Raw genomic sequence first — 13,382 nt, 5'->3', positions numbered from 1 at the left:
CTGTACTAGACCTGTACTAACTATTCAAGTATATGAAGTTTCTCAATGGCAAATACAGGATAACTTCTCTGTATTGCAGGTTCTGGGTATTTGATTATAATATAGTGACTTCAGCTAGAGAAATAGAAATCTCTACATGTACTGCAATGGGGAGTTCATCAAGAAAGCTTTTCAATGGGGGTTGGTCTATTCTCCCATGTGCCTGGTGACAGGACGAGGGGGAATGGGCTTAAGTTGCACCAGGGGAGTTTTAAGTTGGATGTTAGGAAGAACTTCTTTACCAAAAGGGTTGTTAGACATTGGAACAGGCTGCCCAGGGAAGTGGTGGAGTCACCATCCCTGGAAGTCTTTAAAAGACGTTTAGATGTAGAGCTTAGGGATATGGTTTAGTGGGGACTGCTAGCATTAGGTCAGAGGTTGGACTCGATGATCTTGAGGTCTCTTCCAACCTAGATATTCTGTGATTCTGTGATTCTGTAATAGTCAAATATAAAGAAAAAGCATATAAAGAAAACTGAAACTGACATGGGTTAAAGCGGCAAGGGGGGCAGGTGAACCATTGTTTCACTATTAAAAAAAGGTGTTTTTTCCCATGTCACTTTATTGTTCCTCTGAGAGATGTAAAGTAAGATGTTCACAAATATTTGCAGATGAAAACCTAAGATGGGATTGTTTCTGTCCAATGTAGTTTAGTTGGGTGCCCTCTCCCCTGGGAAAAGGTCATTTCTATTGGCCTGAAATGCTTTGTACCTTCACTGGGAAGTTTTGTCAGAGGGGAAAAAAAAAAAAAAAAAAAAAAAGACTGTTGTAGCCTGGTGAGGTTTATTGAATAACCTTGTCACTCAGATGCTGGAACTACATGTTCTTTTCTGTGTTGGTCCTCTGGGGAAGATGAAAGTGAGCTTTCACATGTGTAATCACTGTGCTTTAGGCTCACCTGGAAAGAGAGGTGAGTGGATCCCAGATTTTTTTTTTTAATGACTATTCCAGCAGACTTATTCAAAGTGAAATAGCTTCAGCAAAAGAGATCAGTGTGTGTCAGACTGTAATAAAGCCTAACTGGCATACTCTCCCAAGATGTGGAAATTTAAGGTGAAGACTTGACTCTGAATTGGTCAGAGAAAAGGCTTAAACTTGAAATCTTCTGAAACATTTCAGGTTTGAAACAGTTCAGGCTGAAAGCTGAATTAAAACCAGTCGTCCTTCCCCATAACTTGTAGCACACATTATGTCCTGCACTATCGATTATATCCTATCCATCAAAATATTCAATTTTAGATCCTATGTTGACTTCTGCAGAAGTCAAGAGGTTTAATTATTTAGCTAATTGAAACATCTCTGTTTTGCCATTCTGTGATAGTGTCAGAACAATAAAGTTCATTAAATTGATAAAGACTTTTGAAATGGGAACATAAATGAAATGAAATGAAAAAGATCTGGCAGACTGTGCATGATTAGGTTTAAAGGCCAGATACATTTGATAGTAAGTTTTGAAGCATTAAGTTTTCCTCTTTTCCCTTTCCCCCCAAAAAGGAATTTTTTACATGGTGCTTGACAATAACACCCTCGTACAGGCTTCTGCAGCTTTGTGGGTATTAACTTGCCAGTCTTGAGATATCCAAGTTTCTTTGTTTACAGTTTCAGTTCCCTCTGTGAAGGCTTTTAGCCTAACAATTGTCAGATGCTTGAGTAAATGCTAGACAAGTTTAAAGTGAAAACAGTAATGTTATTTTAACTGAAGTAAAATTAATTCTTGATTATGAAAATGCATTAAAAAAAACATCTGAGCAATAGAGAGCGGATGTAGCGGTATCAATCATTTCTCCTGTGCTAGAGTTCTTGCTTACAGGTTTTTTTCCTTATAAACTTCTCTTCTGCAGGTCACTAGAGATCCTGGTCAAAGCTCTGTTCCTGTCTTCCAGAGTAAGATTCTGTTCCAGAACTCCTTTCTTCTTTTAATGGCTGGAGACTTTCTAGCTGCAATTCAGTGTTAGCAGAGATTCAAGGCATAATGTCACAAGAAATTACTCGTTCTTCTAATATGAAACAGCTTTGTGCTTTGGCCTTGATTTTTGCGGCCTCTTTGATATGAGATTGGTAATGAAACACTCCTAAAGTTTGAGAGGAAATCTCTTTGAATAGAGAAGGATGTTGGTGCGTTAAATGCCTTTATTGGTGGTATTTTTTGTTTACTGCCTCAGGCAGTAAGTAGAATTGCCGTTATATATTTATTTCTCTAATGGTTTGCATGCCACATACTGGAAAAGCTCTCTTAATAAAGAGATGTGGGAGAAGAGAGTTGGAATCAAAGCAGTTTCTTTCCTTTTAATGGTATTTAAAGAACCTTCTGGTTGCACAGTAGTACATGCTGGGTCACAGTGTCACAGTAATAGTTAACTGTAATGTTACATATTTGTGCTGAGCTTTGTTACCCTCTACGTATGGTTGTTGGTTTATCCTTGGGTGTACCTGATGAGTGACCCCCCATTAAGATAGGTATTTTTGGAGCAAGAACCACAAAGACTGTTGTCTATTGAAGGTGTCCTGTTGTATGTGTAATTTTATTTCTGGTGGTAGAAGTAGTTATTGCATCAACAGTTTATTAATCAATTATGTACGTGTACATTTTCATCATTTTAAAGAAATAGTTTTAAAAATAAAAGTGCTGAAAAGCAAGTTCTTCTTAATTTTAATGATAACACAGCAAGGGTGTTACAAATAACTACCAGTGCTTCAATCTTTTTTTTTTTTTTTTTTTTTTTTTTTACAAGATCCTGGAATCTTGCAAAACTATTACCATTTTTTATAGTATGTTTTAGAATGGCAGTACTATGTACTCACTGTGAAAAGGCAATGCCTTTGAACCAAGTGAGCTGTAGAAATTAGATCACATCACCTGAAACAGTTTAATTTTCAGTTGTCCTTTTGGTATTGATTTTATTATTTTTTTTTTCCCCTTTTATATTTTGTCAACCAAAAATGACTGACAGGACTGAAAGCAAAATTCTGACAAGTCATTACAAGGGTGTCTTCTGGTAGTACAAGAACATAGGTGCTGTATTAAAAAATTAATTATCAACAAAATGAGTCAAAATGAATCAAAAGCATCACTGAAAGTTTTTGAAAAATACTTTTGAAAGCATTACCATTGTAGTTTGTGTTTATTTGGCTTTTTTTCCTATTATTACTGGTGTCTTTCTGGAGTTAGATGCAGTAGTTTGGCAAGGAAGAAATATAATCTTATAATAAAATTTAGTTATGCTTAACTACTTAAAGTGCAAGGAAAGGGGAGCTTTTTCTAAATGTAAGTTAGGAGGAGTACACTGAGGATTTGTACATGGAAACTAAATCCTCAGCTGCAAAAATCACTGCTGTGTTCTCTAGACTTCAGGAGAGAGATAATTTATGTTCTCACCCATGCATATTTTAAAATGCTAAGAATATATATATTCTGTAATACTTGCCTTTTACTCTTCCCCCTTTCTCAAGGTTAGCCATTTTTTTCACACTTACTCCTCCTGTTTCTCATGTGCATTTCCAGGTTCTCTTTTGCCCTATTTTCAGCCTAGCCTTCAACCCCTCATCTCCTATGTTAGCTGTATTCCTCTGTCTTTCTCCCAAACACCTGTATCCTTAATATTGTGTGAACTCTGAAATACACTATTACATGGTTATGTGAAGCAATAAGGAGGTCATTATGGAACAAAAGACAAGGTTAGTAATATTTAGTGTTTCCCAGATATGGGCTGATAAAATCACAACAATGAAAGTAGGACTGCAAAAACTGGAGAACTGGTCCTGTTTCAGTTGGGTGTGTGCGATGTCATTTATTGTAGAAGGTGAAATAAATTCTGGTGTCAAGGTGCTTTTATTCTGAGAAGACTTGAAACTAGTCATATTACTGTTACGTTGTACTGTGTAGTAGGCTTTTCCTGTCTCCTGTGGGTTGTATTGTAAACAATTCTTGTGAAATTGGTAGAGTAGAAGGTGGAACTCACTGTAACTAATATACAAAATATATATTATATATATATTATATATATATATATATAATACATACATTATATATATATATATAAAATACATATTAGTATATGTATATATACTAATATACAAAAACTTGATGCTGTATGTGGTAAAAATCTTATTAGACCTCTATATACGTATCTGTCAGTTCTTGTTCATGTGGCTTAATCTCCCTCATAACCTAATCTCCCACTGCAGATATACCCTAGTAAGCTTTTGTCCACATGTGAACATACTGTACCTTATAATTAGATCTGCATATTGTGCTGTGATTGTGGAGGAGTATTAGCCAGCTCTGAAGGGAATTTGGCAGTCTTGGAAAGATTTTGCCTCTAAAGCACACAAGAGTTAGGATCATCATGCAAGTCTAACGCTACGCACATACTACATGCATTCCAGCCTTGGATATATGATCCTAACATCAAGCTCAGAATTTTCTTGAGCACAGCTGATCCTTTTTTCTTGTTCCCGTTTCTGTCTGTCATATTGACAATTCATTTCTTTGTTTATCTTAAGTGGAGCCTTAAAAATGCAGAGGTTAACATTATCTAAAAATCTCCCTCTAGATAGAACCCATAAAGATTCTGACTCAAAATCAGTTCTTTTTTATTCCTAATTCAGTGATATGTAAATTGAAGGTAACCAGGGAAACCAAGAGCTTGCTACCTTGTATACTTTGCAGAGTGCTTCCTGGAAATAGAGTATTCTCCAATCTGCTGTGATCAGTATCCTTTGAGAATGTGATACATGAAAATGATCTTAACCCATGTAAGAAGCAGGAAGGTAGGATTCTCTTAATGTGAATGCAATCATACAGTTTTCAAAACTTACCATTTCGTATGAATTAACTAGATGGCTAAAAAGAAAAAAAGAGGAAAGTGCATGTAAACTGTATTGTATATCACAAATTCAGCTTTTTTGAGCAGTATTGCAAGTACTTTTAGATGAAGACACAACTGAGAGCGTCTTTTGTTAGGAATCAGTTGTACCTCTCAGTAAAGATGTGCACTAAGGAACATGCTCTGTGGTTCTTGACCCATGTGTAGTCAACGACTTTACGTATGTGATCCAAGGTGTGCAGGCACTTTACTTCTTCCTGGTACTTTGGAGCAGAATCTCCTTCCATTATTGCCTGATATTTTACTCTAAATTTAGATTTATTTAAATTTAGATCTAACTTTATGTAGAGAAATCAGTAAGGCTAAACTGTAGGTAGCTTTGGTTTTGATCTTGTGGTTTTTGTTTTATGAGTAGAAGACTGAATCTTGAAGTGTGCACAGAAGCAAGCTGTTTCTTTTATATTATTCCCAAAGGACCAGAGGACTTTCATCATGGTGGACTTCAGAAACATCCTACATTGCCACCGTACAAAAAGCCGTACTACATGTACAAGTTAACCTTTAGGATCTGACATTTAGAATAACTTTTCCATCACTGTACTGCTTAAGAATATGTGTTGTACAGTCTTTGAAATGAATTATGAAGCCTATGAAGATATTTGGAAAATGTTTCAAAACAAATTAAAAATTAATGACAAGCAAAGTCAGATTTCTTTTGTGGCTTATATTCTTTCACCTGCAGATAACTAAAAACCATCAAAGGGAGAAAACATTAGATTCTAATTTGGAGTGACTTACTGTAGGAAAATAATCACTAAACCCCTAATGATATATACTTTTTGACAACTCTGTAATCCTTACAAGTTGTTGGTAAGAGCTGCATCAAGCTAGCTGATCATCAGCATTGGCTCTTGCCTAAGTAATTCAAAGAAGTACACGACCTGTTATAATTTAGAAGAAATTATAAATTTAAGTGCACATTTAAAGATTTTTTTTTTCATTTGGCATGTGATAGAATAACACCTGCTGGTTCTGCCATTCATATTCTATTGCATCAGTTGCCCAACAGCCATACATAATAAGCAGGCAAAAATAGCAATGAGGTATATACATACTGCATTTGAAAAAAGACTCCATACAACCCAGTGATTCAATTAATTGTTTATGAGTTTGTATGTGGTAATCAATGTCGTAAATATACTAAACATGAGTTTTTTAATCTTTCACTTTGAAGTGCCTTCTATTGATTTAAAAATAATAAAGAAGAGGTTGAAAAGGGCCTATGAAGTAGATTTCTCATGTAGAATTGCTATAAATTATGAGAGCAGCAAGTAGGAAACACTTTTTTTATTCATTTAATATTATTGAAACACCACCTTTTTTCACATTTCAGAGTCCTGATAGCTTTGTTCATGTTTAAAAGGTAGGCACGTGCTATTTGAAGCCCTTAGCATCTTCTGGGAACACCCTTCAATGTTATGCAATGATGATTTTTTGGACCAGGAATGAAGAAAGAATTTGAGGGCCAAAAGCACAACTATCTGATCAGAAAGAGACAAGTTCCTTAGCTAACTGCTCAAAGGACTCCTGTGGCTCATGCGGAGATCCAGTCAGGTCAGTTGCACTGAGCAAAATTGGATAGGATGGTACAGCCTGCAACATCTTATGCTAGGACTGTATTCAGAGTGCAAAGTGTGTAGGATGAGGCTGCACATTCAAATCTATTCAATTGAAATAGAATAGTCAACTTCCCAAGAAGCGTCTATTACTTTTTTCTCTGTATGTATCTGAAGCAATTAAAAGCAGGTCTTAGACATATATTGATCCTTTTAAGAGTAAGAAGTGAAGAAAAAGATGGCTTCTTCAAATCTTTTCCCATGCAGTTCTTGTGATTTTGTTATTGTAATTGATACTGCATTGTTCAGTTGCAGTTAACATTGGTTTATTAATGCTGTAGCAGTATCTAAAGCCCATTAACATTTCATAGTATCAGTAGGGTAGCTTCTTGATGCTCTTTTAACAGTTTGCTTATGTTCTCTTTCTGCACATATTGTAAATGACCTTTTAAGACATGGATACATTTAAGTATTGTGGCTTTTGGCTGGTGGTCTCATGAGGCTTTGAACAAGAGGCTTAGAAATGCGTCAGAAAAAGTCTCTCTGCATATTGAAATCAGAACAGATTATTATTCAGTTTGGGGCAAGGCATTCCACATTTATTGCAAAATTACAGACAGGAATTCTCTGTTATAGAAGCAACTCATCCCCATCGCAGATGGTGTCTCCACTCTTGTTAGGTAGGATTGGGACTTCCTACACCTGTTTGCTATTGGATTTTGTCCATTAAGAGTGCTAATTTTTAGATAACATTTCTTACATATGACAGCATGTGTCACCTAAATTATAAATTACTTCAGCAGAAAAGTAATATTAATCACAGGCCTACTGGTTGATGATTAAATCACATTTGTAGCAATATTACTTGGAATCATTATTCGCATAAAGAATTCATAAGGTATGCTCATTTTACATAGCATGTTAAAATTTGTCCATCGTCTTAGCCCAAACACCACAATATTTGCAAATACTTGAGTTGTTGTTTGGAGGAAAGAAGTATAGATATTTTATCAGGAATGCAATAAAAGTTTCTAAAATCCATATGCAGGTATTTCAGCGGGTAGCAGTGCATTTCTCAAATAGTACCACTAAACTCCCTGAAGACACTTGTGGATTGACTGGCTATTCAGAACAAGAAAACATTGTCTAGGGACCATGAAATGCACAGGCAAAAATTATAGTATTTACTTTGTGTGCATTAGTAACACAGATGTCTAATTTCTAAGTAAACTGGCCCCTAGCTGGGCTTGGTATGGAACTGAATGGAGTTAGTAAAACTGTCTAACCTTTATTTAGTTTAGTATTGTTAGCTTGTCACTTTTTTTTTTTAGAAAAAAATATCTCTCAAATTTGAATTGACATATCTCAGCAGTGCTGAATCTGTTTCCACTCAGTTTAATTAGATGAATTGTTTTGCATGTCATCCACACATCTTTTGTCTTTGATTCCTCTGATGCTGATGATTGCTTTATTTAAAACTTACGTAAGGATAAAGCACATTTAAAATCAGTATCAAATATTAGTTTGTTTTGTATAGAGAAATGTGACTTTTAGGTTAAAAACTTTGTTTTTTGGAATTATATTTACTCATTCATAGAATTAATATGACCTGATTATATGATGACCACTAGTTAACAGAGACATATAGTACTGTGTCTTCTTTGTAGTTGTTAAGGTATTTCTATATTAGTAAGATTTCATGATTTCTTAACAACATTTGTAAGGTAAACTTTAAAAATAGGAGAGTTTGATTAACCAAACCCAGGAGCATGCATTAAAATCAGTATAATCTCACTTATTAATTCTACTTCAAACGCTTTTTAAAAAGATTATAAAAAGATGATGGCTTTTTTGTTAATGCATATTTCAGATGTTTCCTGCATTCTCTCTTTTACTAGAGAAACCAATAGTGTTGCATTTCAGTGAAGTTACAGAAACATACCGAAGTTTTGTCTTTGGAATTATGTATTTACATAAGTATGTACTGCTACTAAAACTCTGAAGAGACTACTTTTGCAGTAAACAAGTTCATTAGTTGTCAGATTGGCAAAATTGTAGTTAAACTTTATGCAGTGTGCATAGTAGGAGTTCAGATTTCTTTGAATGTTTAACTTCTGGATATAACTTTTTGTCTGCTTCTCATCTTGTTGTAAGATTTGGCTGACAAGATATTTTCAAGTATTCTGTTTGTTTAGGAAGACAGCTAGGAAATGACACACTTTTAATGATATTTATAAACATGGTAGTTGTAGAAATCTGGTTATAACTCTATGCATAGTTTCCAAAAGCTACAGATTTCTTTTTGTGTGTGTGCGTGCACTAAAAGGTATTAACTTTTAAGGGCATTTTGTATGTTGTCGTGAGACAACATACAAAATTTTATTATCCTGTATGAGAAGAAATACAACAAGTCATTAAGGCTTCAATCTAAAACTTCAATTGAAAAATTTAAATAATTTAGAATTTCTTGACTTGTATTCCATTGAGAGATTAGTGGTTTTCTTGCAGCTTTTTAATCTGATTTGAAACATACCAACCTTTGAAATATGTAATGCCAATGGGACAGAGAAAATTAGACAACTGGTTGGCTACCAAGAACTCAAGATTATATTGATGGTCAAATACTGTTATTTTTTAATTTAAAATAGACACAAAATAATATTTAACATTGTATACCTGATAGGCAAAGTTGAATATTACTTTCCATGAATTTCAGTAGAATCAGACTGAGTAAAAACCATGGCATTTGAGTAACAGGTGAATGGGTCATCTTAATGCTAAGCCCTGTAAGCTTATATTTAATAAAAGTCTAGTCAACTTTGTTCTTTTCCTATTTAAAAATAGCAAAATGGTTATTTATGTAGGTGTGAAAGTAAAGAACCATTAAAAGATATTTTCATAGGATTCTGCACATGTAACATCCTACTTAAGAGACGAAACACAAAATGGCAGCTGGATCTCGTGATTTTTGTGCAGCAGCTAAACACAGTCATAGTCGTTGAAAGATAAAACCAACAACAACAACAAACATTTTGCTGTTAGCTGCGCATTCTGTAGGTTATTCTTATCCATGCTTATCCTTATGTTAACTCTCTTTAGATGGTTAATTTGCACTTTAAACTCTCGTTTAGATTTTCTTTGGCTGTGGTTTGTCACAGCAGACTACAGGGCTTTCTTTGGAGCCAATTCACCATCTTAATTAAATCTGTGTTTAGGCTTATTTGCTATTATCCACTTCATAGAATAAAACGTTGGAGAGTTTGCTGTCTACTTTTCAGTAGACTTAACTCCTTGAATTAAACAAAAAATGAGGTCGGTTCTCTATTTTTAAGTGCTATTTTTTATAAAGAGGTACAAATATTACAGTAAATTGTTAACTCTATACATGTATTTTAAGTTATATAAAGGATGTCTATCCAGTAGGTGTTCTTCATGTTTTAGAGTAAAAGTTGCAAAGTTGCTACAAAAGTAAAAGTCATGTCAATTTTGTGATTATTTTTTTTAAAGTTGATTTTTACTTTTAAAGAGTATAGGTCTGATCTGTTTTCTCACACATTTTTCTTTTTTTTTTTTTTTTCATTTCACCAACATAAGCTGTTAATGATATTAACACTGCATTCTGTTTTTATCTTCATTTAAAATTTTCTGAAGAAATAATTCAAAAACCAAAACATGTCCTAAAACTTATAAAATGATAATTTGAGAGACATTTCACAGATATGCCTAACGCCTCAGTTGTGTGCATGCTATGTGGTAGTCCATGCTGAGAATAGTTTGTACTTGGAATAATATTTATATATACATACATACATATATGTGTATATATATATATATAAATGAAAACATCAAAATTTCTATTCTTAAATTAGGGAAAAACATATAAAACATTAATGTATTTTTGTTTGTTTAAGGGATAGAAAGAAATGTGCTACATAGTTACTGAACATAACTTTGCTTACTCATACAGTATGAAGTTAGGATTGTAGGAGATCACTGAAATATTATGTAGTGTTTGTGCATCAGTAGTGTATGATTTGTTTATTTCTTATACATTTCCTAATTTTTAAGTGATAATATGCTTTTGTGTTTAGGTGGAGAGCTGGAATTTTAATTTGAGAGTGAACATAGTCCTTAACCAGAATTGTAGACTTGAGCAAAGCTGCAAAAACTAAAAGAATGAATCTGATGATAACTGAAATAAAGGAAGCTAGCTAAAATGATTGACAAATGCTGGGTGGCAAAATAAGAGCAAGATGTCTATAATGTATCAAACATTAATAAGGTCTGCAATAACCATTTCAAGAGATACAGCAACAATTAGAAATATTTAAACACAGCATTTAAAAATGCAAATCATACCCTGAACATATGCTACTGTTTCTACCTGTGTGTATGCTTGTCTAGGTTAAAAAAGCACACGATAGAATATGATTAATTAGTAGAGCCAAGAGTAGAGTAACATATCCTATTCCTGGAAGACGGGTTTATCAGAACATCTCAGATATGCCTGCCATGGGCCACAGTCCCTAGAAGTACCTAATAAGGGCCTTTGGCAAATATGGAGGAAGGTCTTGAAACTGCTAATGCGAAGTATATATATATATATATATTTGCCCCCCCCCCCCCCTCGGTGCTAAAACTGCAGGTTGTGTTTGCAGTCCTTTTTACTGCCTTGCTTTAATCAGAATTTTCACGTGGAATGTGAATATTTGAGCAATATAAATAAATCATGGTAAATGTTCTAATTTTCTTAAATTTTCATTTTCTGAAAAGTAATTCTCTAACCAAAATTCTGCTGTTACCAGCAGAAATGCACAGGTGAAAGACCTCTACATCACTTGAGTCTCCTTGAGTTTACTTTTCCCCTTGTCATCAAAACAGTTCCTTGGGAGGACTTAAAGCCATGTCCTCAGAAAGGCCTTCTGAAAAGATCTATCCCACTTTCACTTTACAGTGTCTTGAGGCTTGATGCACATAAGCGACAAGAGTAAATAAGTTCTAGAAACTGAAGAAGCACTTCAGGTAATATTTTTAACTAATAAGAATAGAACATAGAAATGAAAATAAATATTTCCTCATTCGCTTGGTTCTGTTTGTAAATCCATTCCAGAGTTTTCTGTGAGTTGTCAGCTTCTTAATTTTTCATGTTAGCTCTTGACATTTTTCTGATAAGTATGAAAGATAAATAAATCTATCACTGTTTTGCTTTCTAACTCCAATTGCATTTTCAGCATAGGATGCACAGAAAAAATAGATTGCTTAGCAAAGTAAATATATGAAAATGGTTGTTTAGGATTTCAGTGTAAGCAGTAATTAGAGTGCTGCTTGTCAGTTGTAGAGCATTGTGAAATATTGTGGCATATTGTGACTTTATTTTCACAGATTCTGTTACATACCTGTCACGTTAATTCAACTAGAAAGCATTCTTTATGACAATTCATATAATATCATAAAGTCAACCAGTCATGTTTATTACTGAATCATTGTATGTCTCAATGTTGAAATTAAATTGGAAAAGAAAAAGACAGTGCAGGAAGATTAAACTCAGCATAAAATGCATTTAAAGGAAGCAGGTTTTTTTTTTTCAGTTCCTTTTGCAATCACACAATTCTTAATATGTGAACTAGCTTAAAATAGATGTATCTGCAGGAATTAGTTTTGTCTAGTGATGGCAGAAATTATCACAGAACTGCAACAAAATATCCAACACCAAGGAAAAACTTTCATTATTATTCAATTCTTAAAGGGCAAAATGGATTATTGCTTTAATTCAGTGAATCTTTCTTTTTTGTTATTAATATTATTTATTAATAACACATGTATGTTATTAATATCAATATCATCATATTTTATATTTTATACTGTATATTTTATGTTTGTATTATATGAAATATATATTACTATATACAGATTATATAATTATCTAATATATATTATATATTATGTATTATGTATTATATTATATATTATATAAAATATTAAATATATTATAAATATAATATATAATAGATATAATAAATATAATATATATTATAAAGTATTTTATAATATCTATTATATTATGATATTATATATAGTATTATATAACAATTTTATATAAAAGTATATATATTTATGTATTATGTATAATATGTAAATATATATATTTATATTATTATATATAGATATATATTAATATCACCATATTTATTCGTGATTAAGTGGATTCTTCATGTCCTCTAAACTTTTTTTTTTAATTAGTTTTAACCCTTTTACTAAGTGAATGGAACTTCTGTGTTACTGAAAATGATCTTATACTGTTCTGAACATTAACTTTACTTACTGTCCTTGTGAGCTGTGGAGTACATGTATGAGGAATAATGATCCAGTATTTCTTGATTTGTTCAACCTTGGCATCTTGAAAGAGTGGATTATTATTTTTTTTAACAATAGCTTTTTTACGCACTGCTTGGAAGGAATCCATTTTGTGCGTGATTGGAGCCTCACGGCTATCTTTGATACTAGATACGTTGGGGTCTTTTCAATGCACAGTATTTTTCTCCTATTTTCATCATTTACTGTACAATTATTGTTGGCAGTCTTGTACGTTTCTCAAATAGCACCAGATGCCAACTCAAGCATTTTGAATTTGGCATATATATGCAGCATTATCTCCTAGGGCAGGTACAGTAAAAGGTGTTGCAACATTTCTATAAGCTGAATGTTTTTAGAAGTGTTTTTGCAATCTCTTATGCTGTTTTAAATAAGTTCAAACTATATGTGGCTTTGTTGCTTCCTAACAGCATAGCGGAGTTGAATTACGTGGTGTTGTGGCTGGTGCTGCCGGACCAGCTCTGCAGTTACTAGATGATTATTTCACTGTAAATATATAGTGGTTATAATTAACACTGCTTAGTGAAGC

Source organism: Netta rufina, assembly GCF_964035555.1.
Source record: "Netta rufina genome assembly, chromosome: 13".
NCBI lineage: Eukaryota > Metazoa > Chordata > Aves > Anseriformes > Anatidae > Netta > Netta rufina.
This window is presented reverse-complemented; position numbering follows the sequence as displayed.